This window comes from Acinonyx jubatus, chromosome E4, assembly GCF_027475565.1.
Source record: "Acinonyx jubatus isolate Ajub_Pintada_27869175 chromosome E4, VMU_Ajub_asm_v1.0, whole genome shotgun sequence".
Classification (NCBI taxonomy): Eukaryota; Metazoa; Chordata; class Mammalia; order Carnivora; family Felidae; genus Acinonyx; species Acinonyx jubatus.
The window spans coordinates 45,893,259-45,914,499 of NC_069395.1; the positions used below are offsets into that span (position 1 = coordinate 45,893,259).

The following is a 21,241-nucleotide window of genomic DNA, read 5'->3' on the forward strand; positions in this document are numbered from 1 at the left end:
TGGTCTCCAGGAATGCACATGTGTAATGGCCTCTCTGAATCACTCAGAGACTTGGAAACTACTATCCCTCTTAACATTGTAATGATTTTATAGGTGATGTTGCATTTTTATTTGTCACGCTGATTTTCACTTTTTTTTTTTACTTATTTGACTATTAAGCAAACATTTATTAACATTTCATATGGTATATAAATTTTTCAGATAATTTACCATTATTAAAGATAAGTAGTATTAAATAACAAAATTTAGCCAACTAAATTTGAAGATCTAATTGCTTTATTAAAGGGTTTGTGAATAAGGAAACATCCCATCTAGCCAGTAGAGAGACACACGAGCCACCGAGGAGTTCTATGGAATGGAAAGTTTTTGTAGATGGAGGAAGGGGGCAAGAAAGTTACTAGCAAAACAAAAAGATTGTTCCAGACAAGGCTGTTTGCTAGAGGAAAAAGCAACTGTCTTTATCATACAGAGGGGGAATGGAGAAAAGCCAGGTAATGGATTCATTGATGCTGATGGAAAAAAAAAAATCCTGATTAACTGGTTAAGGCCAAATTTCTGGGCGAGGTTGAAACTGCAATTAGATTGGGTATTAAGCCCCAGCTTAGGAACTCATTCTGAAGGACACCATTTTGAGCCCGTGATTTTATTTTTTTTAACAATACTTTTAACTGACTGGTTAGAATTAGTCCCTGAGACTTATTATAATTTGGGGTACGTACATTCAAATCAGTTCAATTCAACTCCTTCATTTTAACAGCCCTTCATTTAGAGCTGTCCTGTTACATTCTAAGAAATGTGCTGGAAACTGCTGATAAAGATAGAGATAATACCTCATCTTGGTATTAGCCCATGATCTAGCTGGCAGACTGAATAAAGCTGTAATATGATGCATTAAGGGCCTCAGTGAGAATTACATTTCTTTTTCTTAGTGCTTTTTTTCCCCCTCTTATGCTGTGTATTCCCATAGAGATTCAGTTGTTAGAGTAATTGATTTTCTCATGAGGAGAATAGAAGTCACTAAGAAAGAAATAATACCTGAGAAGTGGAAGGACTAAAAGTGACTGGTGTATATCTGGTGTGAGGAATAGTAAATACTCTGTGGAGTAGCTAAATAATAAGATAAGTGAAGTGGCTGGAATGAGATTGCAGCAGTGTGCAAGGGATACATCACTAAGGACCTTGTATGATAGGTTGAAGCTTTTCAATTGAGTTGTGTGGGTGATGAGGTATTAAGCTGGAAATCGAATTGATCAGATTTGTTCTTTAAAAGATAACTCTCCAATTGTAGGAAAGCCAATGAGGCAGGACACAGAGTGAGGAGGTGACCACTGAGATATTTAGGTCATGGTGGAAATGAGAGAAGAGAACAGAGCCACAAGATACTTCATTATCAATATCGATAGGAACTGTCGATTGGGCATCGACAATAAGGGTGGTATCAACATGACTCCAAGATTCTTGGTTGGGGCCACTGAGTACCTAGACCATGATATGTTAATCAATAATGGGAATTTAAGAGAGGAAATATATTTTGGAGGTAGAGAGTAGAAAACAAGTTTTGTTTCGGACATTGTTTTGGTTACTACTGATTGCCTAGTCAACATTTATTTCCTACCTTCTTTCTTAAGAGAAGATGGCCCTTATTTGTGTTTTAAGGATATATCATGGTTTGTCTAACTCAGCAGTTCTCAAACAGGGGCGATTTTGCCCCCAACGGGGGACATTTGGCAATGTCTGGAGACATTTTTGGTTGTCACAAGTGGGGAATGCTGCTGACATGTAGTAGGTGGAGGCCAAGAATACTGCTAAACTTTTTGTAGTGCATAGAGCAGCCCTTACTATACAGAATTATCTGACCCTGAATCTGAATAGTTCCAAGGCTTAGAAAACCTTGTTAAGTTAAATATGGTAATCTCATTCCATTTGCTAGTGTTTGGTTTAGGAATAAGCATGGACCTCATTCAGTGGGACTTCTAAATAAAATTTTCCTCTTAAGGAAGTGAAACATTTCTTTTTACGGATGATCTTATGTTTGAATAAGGATGAAGCCCGTACGCAGAAGAGGGCAGAGCCAAGAAAAATGCAGAAAAGAAGATCCAGAGTCTTGATGCACATCTAACAGTTGTCTGTAGCCTGCTGTCTCTCGTTACATGGGGCTGTGAATTTACTTATGATTTCAGATAGGATAAGTAGAAGTTTCCCATTACTTGCAATGAAAAACGTTGTGATATGGCCATGTTGAATTGCTTATGAATGATTCCAAATGGTAGTGTTAAGTAAAGTGTTGAAAATGTGATACTGGAGCTTTGCAAAAAGGTTAGGTCTGTAGTTAGAGCTGTCGGAGAGTTCATATAGAGGGAGAGGGCCTGTTGTGGAACTGATGATCTAAACCAAGTAGGGCTTAGAGAGCAAGAAGAAAGGCAATTAAAGTAGAATCTTAGAACACAGCTCTTCAGTTGTGAGTCTGAGAAGAGGAAGATTTAGTAAGTCTTGCTGAAAGGAGTCCGAAAAGCTAAGTGCTGAACCTAGTGAGAAATGATGTGTGATAGAGACGACATGCTGTCTACTGAAAAGTTGTGCTTTTTGTTCTATGCTGTGGAATCATCACTGGGATGCAGATGCTCAACTAGAAACTACATTTATTTCCCAGACCTCCTCTAAATTAAAGAAGTCTAATGGAAGAGAATTTGTTATTTGAACTTTGGATGAGTTTTGAGCACAGATTGCTAGCAGAAGGGGAAAAAAAGGCTCTGGAGTGGAAGAGAAACATTGATAAAAGGAAGGTGTGATTGATAGATGGTTTTAGAAGCTATGTGGAGAGCTGCATTTGAATTCACGGAAGGATGGCATCAGTTTGGAAAAGAAGCAACACTCATAGTTTGTCTGCTACAGTAGGGCAAATGGAAATAATACAAATGAAGAGGAGGGCAGTTGAAGGAGTTCTTGGCTAGATTCTTCTATTTTTTTCTGACAACTGTCTGCTGAGAATGAGGAAGAAGCAGGGAGTATAGTGCTTGATGTGAGTGATAAAGGTTTCGAATAACTACTTTTGGGCAATGAAAAGGGGAACAGAGGAGAAATGAATTAATGGATTGCTGAGCAGCTGGGGTTGAATCTCGTAAATTTGTGATGGATCCATTAGCATATTTATGTGATTCCCCAGGCAATGCTCAATGACTTTTGAGAAAAAATAGTTACGCTAATCCAAGCTTGGGGATTGGAAAGAGGAATGGAATAAAAAGTAAACTGACAAAGGAATAATTGAAAATGCTGGAAGAAATGCTGCTGAAATTATTGAGCATCACATTGTCAGATAAATTCTGAAAGTTAGGGTATTGAGGAAAACATTAGGAATTATGAATGGTTAGAATGGATCATTAACCATCAGTCTTTCAGGGATGAGGATTATGGGGCGGTGTTGGGGCTTGAACACTTTTAAGTAAGCGTGGGATGAAGCGTAATTGAAAGTGAACAGATCGCCTCTTGGACGTCCTCTGTTTCACAAATTAACAACGTTTTGAAACATTATTCCATTTCAAAATTCACTCAGTTTGTAGGTGAAGAATCAAAGCCTCAGAGGTGCCAAGGGCTGATACCCAAGGCAAGGTAGCTGTTAATGACTTAACTGAGATTATAACCTGGATACCTCTTCTCAGCCCAATGCGCTCTTCTTCCTGGAGCAGCTCTGGAGTATATGAAAGAAAGAGACACGGCACGACTTCATGAAAAATACAAGAAAGGGAACAATTGAGCTTTCTTCAATTAAATATTACAGAGTCCTCATTTTCCCTGGGGAATTATTTTAAAAACATTATTTTATATCTACCATATGATGTAGAAACTCTAGCTCCAGTAGGCTAGTCACATCTGTATGGGCTGGCTCTATATGGGCTGGGAGGGGCATGCTTGGCAGGGAATCTGGATGAAAGCCAGGTGAGGCATTTGTTTAGGAGTCAAATAACAGGGTGGCAAAAAGTCACTGGAGGGAAACAAAAGGGGATTTGATGTAACTAATTGATTGTGAATGTGGCCTGAAGCGTGCGAATTGGGTGGGGGGGACCTTCACAGTCCACTGGCTAAGTATGTGCTTTCTAATCAAGAGGTTAGTGTTCATGAGTCCTGTTTCTCTTTTGAAAGGGGCTTATTCATTGGGGGAGTTATTGGGAACATGTGTTTATTAGGCGGGTTGGTGAAAGCTTTAACATTGTTGAAAGAGGTCAGCTGTGTTACTCAACTGCTGCTGTATACTGTAGTAATTGACAGTGCTAATAGCAGTGGGCTGTATAGAGAAGTTGTTTTTCCCTTCGGGTTTATTGACTCTTCTATATGTTGAAATGTAATGCTTTTAAGTCTGTGTTTGTTTTTCTATTTGACCCAAATCATGGCTCAAAGCATATGGTTTACTAGGTGATAAGCCGTTGGTATTTCCTGTTTGTATTTATTAGTAGGTCTAGTTTATTGTTTTCATATTTAAATTCTTTGTAAGCTCACTCTAGTTTTCTTCTTAGAGTTGTTTATGAACCTTTAAATTGTCTCTTGTGTATTTGATAGTTGGAGAGCAGAGCTGTCTTTCTGCATTCTAATTAGATTGTTTTCAGGAGCCATTTGCTTTCTTCACTCAGGGAGGAATGTCAATTGCTGTCATTGAATTTTCCTGCACATGGGCAAGTGATGAACATGCCCTTCAGGTGGGGATTAACTTTCAGTATCTATAATTGTATAGTTTTTTTTTTTTTTTTTTTTTTTAGTCTTCACTCAGTAAAAATAGCCAGACTATAATGTGGAGTAAATACAAGAAATAAACATCTCTCTCTCATTCTCTCTCTCTCTCTCTCTCTCTTTTTTTTTTTTTTTTTTTTTAGCAATTACATTCTTGTGTCTTCCTTTTTCTGTAATTAAAAAAAAAAATCTCCGTAACAATGCAGCTTGATGCATTAGAGCTCTGCTAGAGGTAAATTGTTTTGGAAGCTTGGTAAAATAAATAGGGTCATTATGAGAGTGGAAAAATATATATAAGCTTTTAGCATCAACAGATGCTTTACTTATTGTAGAATAACATAGCGTGAGTACATAAAAATTGCATAATATAAATGGCACATATTCTGGTTGCCTGTTTAGGATGCTTGTTTTTCTTTTATCTCCTTCCTGGCAGAATACTCACTTTTTATAAGAATACAGATTTTCTTTCAATAATTGCTGCTTTTACTTGGTGAACTCCACTTTTTTGTATTATTGTTTATTGTTAAAAATAGGGTCTGCATTGCCTTTGAAAGTATGTTTGCTCATAGCCAATTAAAAATCCATGTAAGAATGCAGTCATGCATCATGTCTTACTCTTTAGACTTACTCTTATACCACAGTTTGCTTATCCATTATTCTGTTGATGGACATTTGAATTGCTTATTGTTTTTGGGTATTCTAAATATTTAAAAATTTTTTTAAGTTTATTTATTTATTTTGAGAGAGACAGAGACAGCACAGTTGGAGGAGGGGTAGAGAGAGAGGGAGAGAGAGAATCCTAAGCAGGCTCTGTGTTGTCAGTACAGAGCCAGATGTGGGGCTTGAACTCATGAAACCATGAGTTCATGACCTGAGCTCAAACCAAGAGTCGGATGCTTAACTGACTGAGCCACCCAGGAGTTCCTGAATATTCTTATGCAAGTCCTTTTGTGGACGCATATTTTCATTTCTTTTGAATAAATATCTGGAATTGCTTGGTCATAGAATCAATATATATTGCACAGGCTGCTTCTTTAAAACATAATTGGAAATATTAGTGGAAAACTTGGGAATGTTGTCTACTCACCTCTCTTCCTCACTGTTCTGGTGTACACAGGATGTGTTTTGGGATGACTGAGCCACTTTCTAGAATCTTCACTTTCTCTCCCCTCTGGCCGCGTTTCTTGAAAAGAAAGTGGCATTAAGATTGTGCCTCCTACTTCATTTGATATATTTCTTGGTTAGTTTTAATGAATTCTTTTCTTTTTTTTCTTCATTTGTTAGGTTTTTAGGAAGGAAGATTCTGGGACCTGGCTTTAAATTACTAATTTTCCTTTAAAGCCAATTTATAGTAGAGAAAATACTGAAAATTACTCAACTAATTCAGAGTCTTTCTCCCTTTCGTGTTTTATATATATATATATATATATATGTATTTGTATGTATATATATGTATTTGTATGTATATATATATGTATGTATATATTTGTAAATATGTATGTATATATATTTCTCATTTTTTATATTTTTAAATATATATATATTTAAATATATATATATATATATATATATATATATATATTTCTCAAAGCAGATAAATGTTTTAAAACCAAATTTGGCTTTATTCTGCCATCTTGCCCCAGAAGTCCAATAGTTCTGTTTTGAAAGCCAAATATGGAGAATTTTTCTGCAGCATGACAAATGCCATCATGTCTGTGGCTAATAGGAGACTCCCTATCCTTAAAAATCAAATACTTCATTAACATGAACAAATCCTAGGAGAGTTCTGAAAAAGATTCATCTTCTTTAGTGGGATGTTTTAAAAACACATATATTCTCCTCACTTATGGTATTTTAACTAATTCTACTGTGAATATACTTGACTTTAAAACAGCATTGACTGGGGCACCTGGCTGGCTCAGTGGGTAGAGCATGGGACTCTTAATTCAGGATTGTGAGTTTAAGTGTCATGTGGGGTATAGAGATAAATAAAATAAAGTAAAATAAAATAAAATAAAACAAAACAGCATTGCCTACTGGATAGAAATCTGTTATATAAATTGGGTGACCTGGTGCCTAATCCTGTCTTCGCTTATCAGCTATTGTTGGCAAGTCATTACTTTTTCTGTAATTGAAATCCTCAATCAGTAAAATGCTGCATGTGCACGTCAGGGAAGCCCATGTAGATTAACACAAAGATGTCTGGAAGACATTTTGAGGTATTTTAGAAAAAGAATGCATTGTGATTTTATAACATCATGATGATGTTGTTATTTATCTGGCTCCAAAGAGGCCTCTTTTAGTTTCCAAATTGAAGGCCCAGAAATCATTTTCCCTAACATGAGGTTTTCCATGGACATGCAGAAAATAGTATTTGGAACTTGTGTTTATGCATATTCTTCTATGTTTTCTCTTCACGCCCGTTATTTTGTATTTAGCCTTATTTTTTCCCCCGTTAACAATTACTCCTTTCTCTTGTCACTTATTTCTTTGTAGAGGGCTGTTTGGCCAGTAAGAAACAATCTTAAATTTTGTTTCAGTATGAAACGCACATGGGCAAAGGGAGGCTGGGCTTTGTATTAAAAATGGCGTCTTGGCTCTCTTTGCCTCATCTGGGGTTCTCTTGCATCTTGGCTTTCTTTGACTTCCTTGGAAATCTGTTCTATGGCTCAGTCTGGTTCCAGCAGTTGCAATGTATCATTGTGCAAACCTTTGCTAGCTGCAAATACCCTCTTAAAAATGTATTTAACCACAGATTTCAATCTGCAAATTATTAATGTTAAAACTATTTGAAGAAGGACACATTTCCAGATACCAAGCCAGCATGAGGCTTTTACATAAATCAAATATGGCAGAACCAAATTAATACTATTGAATTTTTCCCAACATCTAGGTTTGGGCCATAGGGATGGCCTAATTACCCATTTGTGGTTAGCATCATCATATCGTATACCATGTGTCACCCTAATGCTACATTTGCCAGCATTGCATATGGAACCTTTCCCCCTTCAGGCTTGTTAAAAGTTAAATGGAATGAAGGGACGTGCTTTTTTGACTTGCCTCTGGCAACATGAGATGACTTTTTGTTTTTCAATGTTTTGTTTTTCTCTTCCTCAGTTTCAGTATAATGTCACCAGCTAAAATATGTCCCTTTAAATTTGAACCTATGAGGTATATGTGTGCATGTGTGTGGTAGAGTAGGAGAGAGAAAAGGTCATGGAGCACCATGTTAAATGTAAGTTTTATTGATGAAAAAATTGGCCTAAAAGACAGATGGAAAAGATGTACCTTCTGGGATACTCCCTTTATCCCATATGAGAAGAATTAGGTTAAGATTGGGCTTGGATGGTAGTACAGAATGCCCTTCTGAGAAGTTGCTTTAAACTGTAGCTTGGCTCGGTCTCTTACTGTGGGCTGGGAGACTGGGGATCGGTAGGTGCGTGCCACACTGACTTAGAGTCCGGAGAGATTGGCAGGAGCTCACCCAGCGCCCAGGGTTGCCCACTTGACCAAAGCACATGGTATGCTAACATTGCAAAATCAACTGCCGTGATTTTGAGAGCTCACAGGGAAGTATGTTGGGGAGAGAGTCACCATTGTGGGAACAAAGAGTACAGAAAATCATAAGAATCCTCAGCATGGCCGTTGTCATTTTTCAGTTCTCCTTGGCAAGTCCTTATTCTCTCTTTGACCAAAATCCTCCATTAGCAAAATGCTAGAATATATTTTACCTGTGTTTCTTGGGGTAGAAGGATCAAATGTTGGGAAAGAGAGAAGGAGGGAAACCAACCTTCATTGTGCTTACCTGCATTTTCTCTTTTAATCCTGTGAGGTAGTCTTTGTTTGTTTATACCATATATCATATTACAGATAATAAGGTTAAGCTCTGAGAGGTCTAGTAACTTACTGAAGGCCAAATAGCAGCAAAGTGGAAGCTGGAGTTCTGGCCCAAGCGTTTGGATTTAGAGTATATGTTTGGATTAGTATATACTAAACCTTTCTCTCCCACTCACCCTCAAATACTGATATCCAGAGTAGAAGTCTGTCTATATTAAAAATCACCTTAGCTTGTTCTCTTCTGTAAGCCATTACTCAGTGAATTAAATTTAATTGATTTTAGCCTATTGGTTTCATGAGTTTGAAATATATGATATTGCCTTCTATTTTGATTTTTGTTTTTAAAAGAGTTCAAGGATTATTGCAAAGTTTTGACATTTCTCTAATGCCAACACAGCGGACCTAAAGAGGACATAGTTTCATCTATGCATTTATTTGAGTGACATTATAAAATACTCAATTCAGCATATCTGTACACACATATGTGAGACATTGTGCCCAGCCTTCCCTCCTCCTCACTTCTCAACCCCCCCCCCCCCAGAGAGAGAGAGAGAGAGAGAGAGAGAGAGGTAGTGAAAATTAATATTACATTAGAATACATGATGGCTTTCTTTTATTTTTGTGGAATATGTAAAACATGTGGAACCTGAAATAGAATTTACTATTGACAGATAAACACACAGACCAGCTTTTAAGTAATAGATGCTTTAATCTATATTAGAGGTTTGGTTGGAGTTTTGCCATATTGTTTAAATTAGCCCCATAGTTTAGAGTGGGCTTTTGTAGGGAGCCATTGTAATTTTCATCCCTTAGACACTGGTATTTTCATGAGCTGAAGTTAAATGTCTCAAGGGATAGTGGAATATCATTAAAACATTTCCTGAGCTTGCTTGGGCTGTAGATTGGTATGCCCAAGTCTGCTCTTAGAAGAACAGAGCTTTTGTTTTGTTTTGTGAGGAAATGATCTTGCCCCCAAATGCAATTTTTCTTTTTAATGGAGATTTAAAAAAATATTTTTTAGAAAAAAAATCGTTCAAGTAATTCACTAAAAATGTTTCATACTTAGCTTGAAGAAATCATGGGGATTTTATTATTTTTATTTGCCTTTTAATACCTATGTAATAGGCAACAAATTCAAAATATTTGGTTAACCCAAGATTTTCTGAAAAATTATGAAATAAAGCTTCTTAGACATTTTGAGACAGAGAAATAAAAACATTTAACACTTGTTTTCATTAGAAATTCAAAGAATTCTAAATTATTTTTATAAAATTAAAATTCACCTATAGTATTTGTTACGACTTTTCCACCACTGATATCTATAAAGCAATAAAAAGCAGTAAAGAGCAGGGCACCTTATTAATGTAACTTGACAGACATATTTTATGTTCTAGGTTTGGCAGCTGGGTGAATGGGAGGAAGGAACAAGGGTGTGTGATAACACAGTGAGCTGTTGGGGTCCTAGTAATTTGGTAGTTTTTGTAATCACACAAGCTAGTAATCACAGAGACACTGGCAAAAACTCCAGGGAGGTTTAGCATGACATGGTATTCGGACCTCAGTATGCTTAAGTAACATTTTGAAATCATCATAATCTCACTATGATATAATAAAGAATGATTGATTACACTAATTATAAAGCATGTCATACACATTGATTACTTTGTGATGTTGTAAAATAATATTGTAATTCTTAGACAATAGGAATATCGTCATAGCATTTAACTGAGTTATGCCACCAGTTGTAGCAATTGGATGACATATGACGTAGATATTTTCTCTACCACGTTTCTAAGTGGTTATTTCTGTGACTGTGGCCCTGTGATTACACTAGAGGTACCTTGTGATGACCTTTTAATAATTTCAGTGACTCTGCCCTGGTTGTTGGCAGAGGCAATTTTATATGGTACCTCTTAGCTCCTGTGGGCTCAGGCAAGACACCTCTGGTCCAGAGTTAGAGACAATCTCTGAATTTACTTCTTACCAGTGTAGTCATTAACTCTATGCTTTTCTTTCTTTCTTTCTTTCTTTCTTCCTTCCTTCCTTCCTTCCTTCCTTCCTTCCTTCCTTCCTTCCTTCCTTCCTTCCTTCCTTCTTCCTTCCTCCCTCCCTCTCTTTCTTTCTTTCTTTCTTTCTTTCTTTCTTTCTTTCTTTCTTTCTTTCTTTCTTTCTTTCTTCTTTTTTCTTTTTCCTTCTTTTTTCTTTCTCTGGGCTTTACCTGCTAAGAACTATGGGATCTGCAACATTAAATAGTCTTTCTGTTTTGAAGACCTTTGGTACTTGAGTATTTGTCAGATCCTTCCTTCTTCAAAAATATCTGTTCTGGTTCCATTCCTCTGAGACACTCTTCAGTCCTTTTTGATTGGTCCCTGCAAACAGTTCCTCCTATCATTCATGAAATACACACACACCCACACCCTAAAAATTCTCCTGATCAAAACAAAAACAGTAAGAACAAAAACTTGCTGTTCCAACCTAACAACTCTTTCAAACTGCTACTTTAATATCATGCATTCCTTCATTGTCAAATTTATTGAAAGCACATTTTAAACCTACTCGAAATTTCCACTTCCTAATCACTCCTTCCTGTATTCTTTGTAATAAAGCTACTATTCTCCAGTGGTCGCCAACAACATACTTGTTGCCAAAGCAAACAGTGATTTGGTCAGTCTCATTCTCCTTCCCTTTTTTGTAGACTGTGATGCTACTGACTCTTTCCAGAACACTGTCTTTATGCTTGATTTTCATACCACTGCTTTATCCTTCTTGTGGAGCTTTGTGATAAGACAAATTTGGTGGGAATCTCAGACTCTCAGTGTGATTCTTAATAACTGCATATGGGCACCTTATTTAACTGGTAGGCCTCCATATCCGGAGGCATAGAAGAGAAGAGAGGAAGGGCTGTTTGATGGCTTGATGAAGGCCTAGAGGAGTGCTTTTTCAATGGGGCCCCATCAGCATTTAGGGTTGGACAATTTTTCCTAGCGAAGGACTCTTCCAGGCATTGCAGGATATTTGGTATTCCTGACCTTCAGGCACTAATTGCTGGTTGCACTCCCCACTGTGTAACCAAAAAATGCCCCACACATTCCCAAATGCCCTCTGCTGAGGTGATACTCTGCTGGGTGAGGCGAAGTCATGGTTAACTTTTTTCCTCTGAAAGTCCTTGGCATCACATAGAAGCCGTTTCTCACTTACTTCTTTTGAGAGGCTAGGGTGGTGTGTAAGGTCCAGCATCATTTATTTCTACTACCTGTATCATAAAATGTGCACCTCCCATATTATCCTATTCAGACTTTTCCAAACATACTTTTCCAGTTCCAAGTATCTATCTTTATGGATGTGGTAATGTCATGCTTGAGAAGTACCTGCTCATATTTGCTCATATTTTGGATTTCACTTAGACCTAAATGCCTTGACCCCCAGATATAGGAGCTGCTCCTGTGAGCTCCTTTACCACCTGCAGAGCATTTATCATAGTGGAATCCACAGCTGCTTTTCATATCTGTCTCTCTCGGCACGCTGCAGGACAGAGACTCCATCTTGTTCATGCCTGTTGTAGTGTTTGGCGCATGGTAGGCCTTCAGTAAATATTTGCTATTATGTGAATACAACAAAAAGGAAGGAAAGTATGGTAAGAATCAGAAAAATGTTTAGGTAGAAAAGAAGTGGAAAGAGCTCATGTTAACTGGCCACACACATTGGGGTGATGTACATTGTGTTAAGAAGTTCAAGTGTAGAGAGAGGTTTCACTGCTCTGTTATCTGGACAGAGCCAACAAGGAAAAAATGGGCGATGAAGTAGCACATGCTTCCATTTACACTTAGAAGGGATGTCTTTGTGGTAAACTTAACTTTTTATGGAAGTAATTTTCAAAAACCCCAGAGCAGGATTGAAGAAAATGTAAAGTTGAAATCAGAAACATGGGGGATTGTGATTATTTAGAAAGATTTGCAAAGATCAGGCTTGGGGAAGGAGGCAGAGTTAAGATTTCTTGTAACAAAAGTAAATTAAAAAAAAAAAACAGTGTGCTGTATGTCTTTAACGCAGAGATTTAAATGGATTTTGAGAATTTCATTTTTCATAATCTCTGAACTCCTTATCTTTATCATTGAAGATATTTTAAAAATAAACCCTTATTTTAAAATTCAGCCTTTTCTGGTTCCAGATTACATTCCCAAAATTATTCTATATTCTCTTATGAGCATGTCTTCAATTCTCTGTCCATTTACTTTTTGTAGCTATTATTAGTTGGCACAGCTGGTTTGCATAGAAGCCTTTTTCCCTTTAGCCCATAGATAGATATTAAGTGCTACTCAGTGGACACAAACACATCTGGCCTTAAATCTTAACTTTATTGATGCTGTTGCAGGATTTTTTACCTCAATACCCGTATTTGTTGTCTTGCTGCTTCAAAGAATGAAGAGGTGAACACAGAATGAGCAGCAGGCAAAAGTTTATTAGAGTGTAAGATCAGAGAAGTATGAAAGCTCTCTTTGCAGAGAAGGGGACATTGGAAAGTGAATGCCCATGGACTATAGTCAAGGATCCTTGTTTTATATGTGTTTTTCCCCACCTGGGGACCTCAGGTCCTATCCTTTCCCTCTCTATTTTATCTTATCTTTTCCTTTCATAATGCTGTGTAAGCTTTTATGTGGTTCAAAAGACAGGATACCAGTTTGCTTTCCTACTAATGTTCCAATTTTGTCAGTACAAACTGTGTTCTGTAGCTACTAAACCAAATCATTGGCCAAGGGTCTTTGCAGTTTTCTTACGCTGTAGTCAAGAAAGCTAGAAAAGAGACTTAGGACATTACAGTTAACTGTTGTTATACCTCTTGTTTGGAAACAAAAATTTAATTAATGCTTAAAACCAGATGAATTCACTTTTTTTCCAAATACTTTTTTTGCTGATTTTATTCAGTAATTTTTGAGCCATTAGCTTCCTGAGTATATTTATGTCTTTGTATAAGAAAAAACAACAAAACTGGAGTACTCAGAAGGACTAAATTAGCCGTGATTGGTTCATATATTCAGATTGAATGTTGTAATTTTTAATACATCATAAATATAGAGACAATCCTAAATAGTTCAAGCAAACCCATGTAAATCCTGAGCTTGGAATAGGTGATTTAGTCTCTTTTGCTCTGGGATATGCTTCACCCAAGGATAAGCCCAGATGAGAGTGAAGAGTGCTGATGGGTAGATGGATTGACTAATTGAATAAACATTTATAAAATGCATTGTATAAAATGGAATGTGTGTTCCAGGCAGTGAAGGTATAAAAATGAGTAAATAGATATGAAAAAATAGCAGTAACAACAATTCAAAACATACACGATAGAAGTTATTTTATTTTTTAATGTTTATTTATTTTTGAGAGGTTGTGAGGGAAGGGGAGGAGAGAGAGGGAGACAGAAGATCCAAAGTGGGCTCCACACTGATAGCAGAGAGCCCTATGCGGGGCTCAAACTCTTGAACTCTGAGATCATGTCCTGAGCTGAAGTCAGATACTCAAGCTCAACCGGCTCAGCCATTCAGGGACCCCTAGAAGTTATTTTAGAAGGACAGTTCAGAAGATAGTGATAACATTGGTTGGCTCTCTTGGTTAAGGGCCATCACCATGCTAATAATGAGCAATTATTTGTGCTTGCATGGACCGTATAGTCTAAATCTTTAAGAATTGCTTAAACTAACATTTTAAGTGCTGATTGATGTCAAAAGAATAGTGATAGCAAATATTGAAATTAGTAATTTTTTAAACAGGGGAAAGGGTGGGGCACCTGGGTGGCTCAGTCAGTTAAGTGTCTGACTCGTGGTTTCAGCTCAGGTCATGATCTCACATTTTGTGAGTTTGAGTCCTGCATTGGGCTCTGCACTGACAGTGTGGAGCCTGCTTAGGATTCTCTCTCTCTCCCTCTCTCTTTGCCCCCCACCCTCCACACACTCTCTCTCTCTCTCTCTCTCAAAAAATGAATAAATAAACTTAAAAAAAATAAACAGGGGAAAGGAAAGCATTTAAAAAATCATCCAGGTTTTAGAGGGACATTTTTCAAATAATATGTACGTCCAGGAAGATTCTGGTGCACTCCACCTGAGGGTTAAGCATTACATTTTCTTTCTCTCCATCATTTGAGAATCACTGCATGTAATGTGAGATATTTACTGATTGGAGTGTCTCGTGCAGATGGTCTATGTGCAGACCTAAAAGTTGGTTCAGAACCAGTACGTTAAGTTTTTGTTGAGAACTATCAAAAGGTTGAGCCACAAAAAAAAAAAAAAAAAGTTGAGCCATTAACTGTGTTTAATTAGAAAAGTAAAACCTATGCATTCCAAAGGCTAATAATTTCTGACACTAATGGCATTAATTTACCCCCCCTCCCAATGCCATTTCTTGATATCTATGAGACTTCTTTATAATTCAGCAGCTCTGGGAAGTGTTACTATTTGCTTCAATGATCCAGTGTTTTGTCTTTATTTGATACATATTCTTGTCATTTTTGTTTTCTCCCTCTAAAAGGAGGGTGCTGTAGCATGGACACTCTAACAAGTTTGTAATGCAGCCATATTCCCAGACCCAGATGATGTATTTAGTCATGCCTTATTGAATGTATGCAGGACACTGATTAAAAAAAAAGTGTTGTAATAACATGGCCAAAATATGACTTTTGTAAGGAAAATGAAAGCAATACCACTATATTTAGAATTCTTAGATTAGAACCTTAGCAGGAATTTTTAGATTAGAACCTTAACTTTTGGAAGATTTATATTGGTCTGAAATTGTTTCCATTTCCCATTAGAATCCACTCTCTATTTCTGGGGAGCAGCTAGAAATCTTGGCTTTCTGTTGAAGGAATAATGTGTGTGTACGTTGCATTAGAAAGAAGTAAGCATACCTTAATAAACGTGCTCCATACTGAACTTTATACAAAATGGTCCCACGACTGAATGTCAAATAAATAGACTTTGAAAGGTAGGAGTGGTCATAATTGAGATTGTGAAGTTTCTTTCCCATAGTAATTGGCCACTATCTGACAGAAGCTATAGTGCCTTTGACTTACTTATAACTTTCTGTTGCCAATCCAAATATTTCAGTTTCCTGGCTGTCCAAGAAATGTGCATTTTTATCTTGTTACTTCATATAATCACAGAATCCTAAAAAAATAAATTAAAGAATCATTTTAGAATCTTTTCCCAAGAGAAACCTTTTTTTCCCCCAAGGAGCTGCACGTTGAGTTGGTTGTATTACAAATCATTAATTTCTGACTGTTGAAATGACCTTGTAGTAACATACTGCATTTGGTGCCCTCATGCCAAGGACGCAACTCAAGAAGTCATGATGAGCATTTGGGTGCCAAATTCTACTTTACAGTTCCTCATAGGAATGTCTTGAGTGTGGGGATCTCTCCTCATTGCCTAAAGTTCTCAGAAAAAGATGTGATCTCTGTTTATATTGATAGGTCATAAAGAGGAACATGTCCAGCATATGAAAAATAAGAATTTTCTCACCTCTTCAATCCTAGAAAAAGAACTAAGAACTACTTAAAGAACTGAGGTTTTGGGGTTTCCCTCCTATTTTATTTATTTTATTTATTTTTTGGTGGGGGAGAGAGAGTGAGAGTGTGAGCAGAGGAGGGGCAGAGGAAGAGGGAGAGAGGAGAGGGAGAATCTCAAGTGGGCTCCACACCCAGAGTGGAGCCTAACTCAGGAGATCTCAGGACCTTCAGATCAGGACCTGAGCTGAAATCGAGAGTCAAAAGACTGAGCCACCCAGGTGCCCTGGGGGTGGGGTTCCCTTTTAAATTGCAACACTGATTTCTTCCTCTTACAGGTTTTAAAAGATACATTACTGGAGGGGTTGTGGGAGGGGGGATGGGCTAAATGGGTAAGGAGCATTAAGGAATCCACTCCTGAAATCATTGTTGCACTATATGCTAATTTGGATGTAAATTTAAAAACATATAATAAAAAAAAGATACATTAAGTAACTTCAATGAAGGTGAAAGACTGTGTCTGTTTTGTTCCCTATTGTATCCCAAGGTCTAGCATATAATAAACGTTCACTAAATATTTGTTGACTGACTAAATGAATAATAATAATGTTAGTGATGCCTGCCATAGTTATGGTGCCTTATTTTTAACTATGTGTTAGAAATCATCCTCATCTGTATAGACTTTAACAGTTCTAAGCTTTGATTTTTTCTTCTGTAAGTATGACTAATTTATATTATATTTGTTATAATATTAGTTGTTTTAAAGATTAGTGATAAGCACCTATTACATAGTAGGTACTTGTTAAATTGTTGAAAATCTTATGAATAATTATAAATGGAATAATGACAACTTTAGTTATTTCATGTTTCTGTTGTTTTGCAAATGAATTAGATCTTGTAGTAACAATTTCCATGTGTCAAAGTATTTGAATTAACCGTATCCAATTTTATGAAATGTTCTACTCTTTATGAATGGTTTATGTTAAAGAGAAAGTAAGTGTCACCTACTGAAAATACGTTAGGCCATGAATGAGACATGAATATTTGATAACCTCTCTTTCTATTTTATTTTTGTGGAAAATACAGCAGATTTGTATGGCTGCTAGGAGGATAAACTACATTGCACAAAGCAAAAGATGAACTGGTTTGGAAACATTTAAAAATAAAACAAAACAATCACTGCAACAAAAAAATAGGCACAGAGGCATAGCACCTGGTGAATACTTGGGAGACAGGAGACGATATTTGTTTTCAGTTGAATTGAGTAGGACAACTCCTTACTGAATGGAAATCATGTACTGCTACTATGAAAGGCTTGCCTGTTTAGAGTTTGGTCAGTAATTCAGAATGATTCGTGTTAGTGATGAGCGCCGAAATAGAAAAAGCCAGTTGGCTAAGATATTATCACTTGCGTGCTAAGAAAAAAGAAATGTTCTGGAAAAATAACAGCCAAATGACTGGATACACTTTTCTTCCCATTTTTTTTTTTCTTGAATTTTCCAGAAACTCCAGGTTGTTCTGATAGTTCAGTGCTCTGAGTTTCTAGTTTGGTCATTTACTCTTTTATTCAACAAATATTGCTTCCATAACGTGCTAGGCCCTCACTTGGCATGGGGATGGTTGAAAAACAAAAACAGATGAAGTCCCTCTCCCTTTGGCTAACAGTCTTGTGGAGTGACCAAAATTGATTAAATAGTCAAACAGTTGAAAATGTATAATGTAACTTAGAGAGTATGATATAGTTGAGGCATTCAGGCAAGACTTTCTCAAGGTAGTGAAGGCAGAATTCAATGCCAAGGAGGAGTAGGACTTAACCAGAAAAGAGAGTAGAAGGGAGAACCCTCTAGAGTAAGGACACAAAGGAAAGGTCCTATTGAATAAAGGTGTGTAAGAGAAGCTGAAAGATACGGAAATAATTAGGAATTGCTGGAGGAGTAGGTAGAAGCCGGATCATGCAGGGACATTGTATTTAGTCAGTGCTTTAAGAGCTTCAACTTTATCCTAAAAACAGTAGGAAATTGCTAGAAGGTTTAATTGGTAGATGATGTAATCAGATTTATGTTTTAGAAAAATAGCCTTGGCTCCCTGGGGGGGGAGTGTAGTTGAGAAGAGCTCATAGTAATTGATGGAAGAACTGTTAGGAACTGTTGCCATAGTCTAGGTCCTCTAAGACGTAAAAGATGGTAGAGGTAGCTGCTAGGACTAAGGTGGTTGATGAGATAAGGAAAAGTGGAAAGATTCAAGAGTTGTTTCGTGGGCAAAATGGATAGGGTTTGGCGATGGTTTAGGTGATGGAGGAATGAGGCTGGAGGGGCTAAAAAATAACTCCTAAATTTTTGTATTGTACAGCTGGATGAATGTAGGTACTTTATGAGATGAGGGACAGTGGAAGAGAACTAGATTGAGGGACAAGGTAAATCATAAATATTTCTTTTACATATTGAACTGTGTGTAACATAGAGACATTTTAGTAAATGTGTAGACTAGAGATGTACATTTCTGGGTCACCATTGCATATGTTTGAACTGAACTCATTGGCATGGATGAGATCAGCTAGGGAAACTGTAAATAAGGTGGCCTAGAGATGAGTCTTTAAGAACCGCAGAATCTTTACTGGCCAAGTAAGGAAGAATGAACATGTAATGGAGACACCCAGAAACAATGATAAAGGAGGAGGGAAAAAATCAGGACAATATTTTGTCAAGGTCACTAGGGACAGAGAGAGTGCTTCGAGATAGAGGGAGTCATGCCAAATGCTGTTGAGAGATCTTTCAAGATGTGGACTGAAAAGCGCTTATTTGATTGAGTGTGTGATGAAAGTCACTGGACTTGACCCAGAGCTCTTTTGGTGAAGTGTTGGGAGGAAGAAGCCAAATTTGGCTAAAATTTGAGGCTTCAAGGGGAGATGAGGGTATGGTGAGCATAGACAAATATTTTGACAAGTTTGTGTATAGAGGAGAAGAGAAAATAGGTGGTGAAGGAGAATAAGGGGCACAGGGAGGTGGTTTTTCTATTTGTTTAAATTTGAGAAATTTGAAAGATTTAAGAGCTAAATGGCCACTTTGGTTAATAATACTGTATTACATGTTTGAAAGTTGCTAGGAGAGTAGATCTTACAAGTTCTCATCACAAGAAAAAAAGTCTGTAGCTATGTATGGGGATGGCTCTTAACTAGACTTATTGTGGTGATCATTTCACAATGTATACTAATATTGAATCACTATGTTGTATCCCTGAAACTAATATAATGTTGCATGTCAATTATACCTCAATTTTTTTAAAAAAAGCGGCAGGAAAAAAAATCCAATGGGAAAGAGAGAGGAGATCAATCTTAAATATATATAGTAGAGAGAGTGAATAATCCAGAAAATAGGGCTCCTACTGCATGTTTGGAATTCATTTTTTCTTTTTGGTTCCTAGAATTTGATTGCTTATTTGCACCAACCTTTAGGAAGAGGAATGTCAGAATTTTCTGTGAACTTCTTAGCACCCCCAAAGTGACCTTTACACAAAAGAAATGCCCTTTTTATTAAGTGCCTTCACTAAAATTAGCAGAACCAAGGAAATGAGGAGGAAATGATTTAGGAGAGTAAAAATGATGAGATAAGAAATAAAAAGAAAGCTAAATTCCTGTACACATACTTTAACTTTCATAATCCTCTTCAAGTGTGTGTGTGTGTGTGTGTGTGTGTGTGTGTGTGTGTGTGTGTGTAGATAGATAGATAGAAAGGCAGACATTTTTATAACTATAAAGGAATTTCATTATAAACACTTATTCTTGTAACTCAAGTCTATAGAAACAAAGATGAATATTTTATCTGTGGAATGGAGGCAACATCTGGTCATTTAAACTGAAAGATCCATTATTTTTGTTTTTGATAACATTTTTTTCCAGTCAGTTTTACCTTCCAAAAGAATTTGGGGTGGGAAAAAGAAAAGGAGTTGAAATACAGATTTCTAGCAGCAATGTTCTTCCAACATTTAAAGAATGAGATAGACATACGGCACAGGGAATATAGTCGACGGTACTGTAATAGCGTTGTATGGCGGCACGTGGTAGCTACACTTGTGAACACAGCAAAACGTACCGAGGTGTCGAATCACTATGTTTACACCTGAAACCAATATAACGTTGTATGTCAACTCTACTCAAAAACATTGGGAAAATTTTCAGCTAGCAATAATCGCACCTCGGATAAACCTCGGTGGCTACGATACTGCCACTGTGTAAAGCTCAAATAAAAACATTTAAAAATAAATTAAAATATATAAATAAAAAGAATGAGGTGGAGAAAGGATGAGGCAGAAAAGGTACTTTTGAATAGTCCATCCATACCTACTTAGAGAGAGGAAAGTAGAATTAAGTAGAATTCCAGTTGTTTTAAAATTTTCTTATACTACAGACACTGCTTTTTATGCCCATCTTTTTCATTTATGTTAAAGCATTCTGACCCTCTCCTGTGATGCCCACTAGTTGTGAAAAGTTGGGTAAATCCACCCTTCAGCTTTGTCATCTATAAAACAGAGATGGAAGAGATGACATCCAAGTTTCCTTCTGATCCAAGGTTCTGGGATTCAGCAAACTTTAGTCATTGCTTCTTGGCTATCACTTAGTAGTTGTCCTCAGAATAAGTCTTCTTGGATTCTTAAGTTATCTGTCAACAGAAGTAAATTCTTTCTCTTTATTTTTGAAATATCTCTGTTGGAGCCCCAGATACATGAATGGATACAGAAAAAAGACATAATTTTTATTTATCTCTTCCCACACTTCCTGAACCAGGTGGGTCACAAGAGTTTGCAAGTCAGTGTGTTTTTTTTTAATACTTACTTATTTTTGGGAGAGGGAGAGAGAGTGCAGGGAGGGGCAGAGAGAGAGGGAGAGGGAGGATCTGTAGTGGGCTCTGTGCTGACAGCAGAGAGCCAGATGCAGGGCTTGAACTCAGGAACAGTGAGATTATGACCTGAGCCCAAGTGGGATGTTCAACCAACTGAGCCACCCAGGTGCCCCAAAGTCAATGTATTTTTTACGTTCATTTGAAAATTGAGATTGCTAAAGAATGCACACCATATACTCTATGCTTTCAAAGTAAATTTTTAGTAATGAAAGTATGATATTGTACATTATATAATTCCAAAAGTGAGTAACACTAATAATTAGCCATTGAGTATCACAAAAATCATGCTAACACATGG

The 21,241-nt window shown here is 37.0% G+C and overlaps 1 protein-coding gene and 1 pseudogene across 24 annotated transcripts in view; one reads left to right on the forward strand and one right to left on the reverse strand.

The window, feature by feature from the left end:
• Window positions 1–21,241, forward strand: part of HMCN1 (hemicentin 1) — a 703,321-nt gene that overhangs the window by 275,558 nt on the left and 406,522 nt on the right. The window lies entirely within an intron of this gene.
• LOC113604002 (uncharacterized) lies at window positions 20,129–20,283 on the reverse strand (annotated as a pseudogene).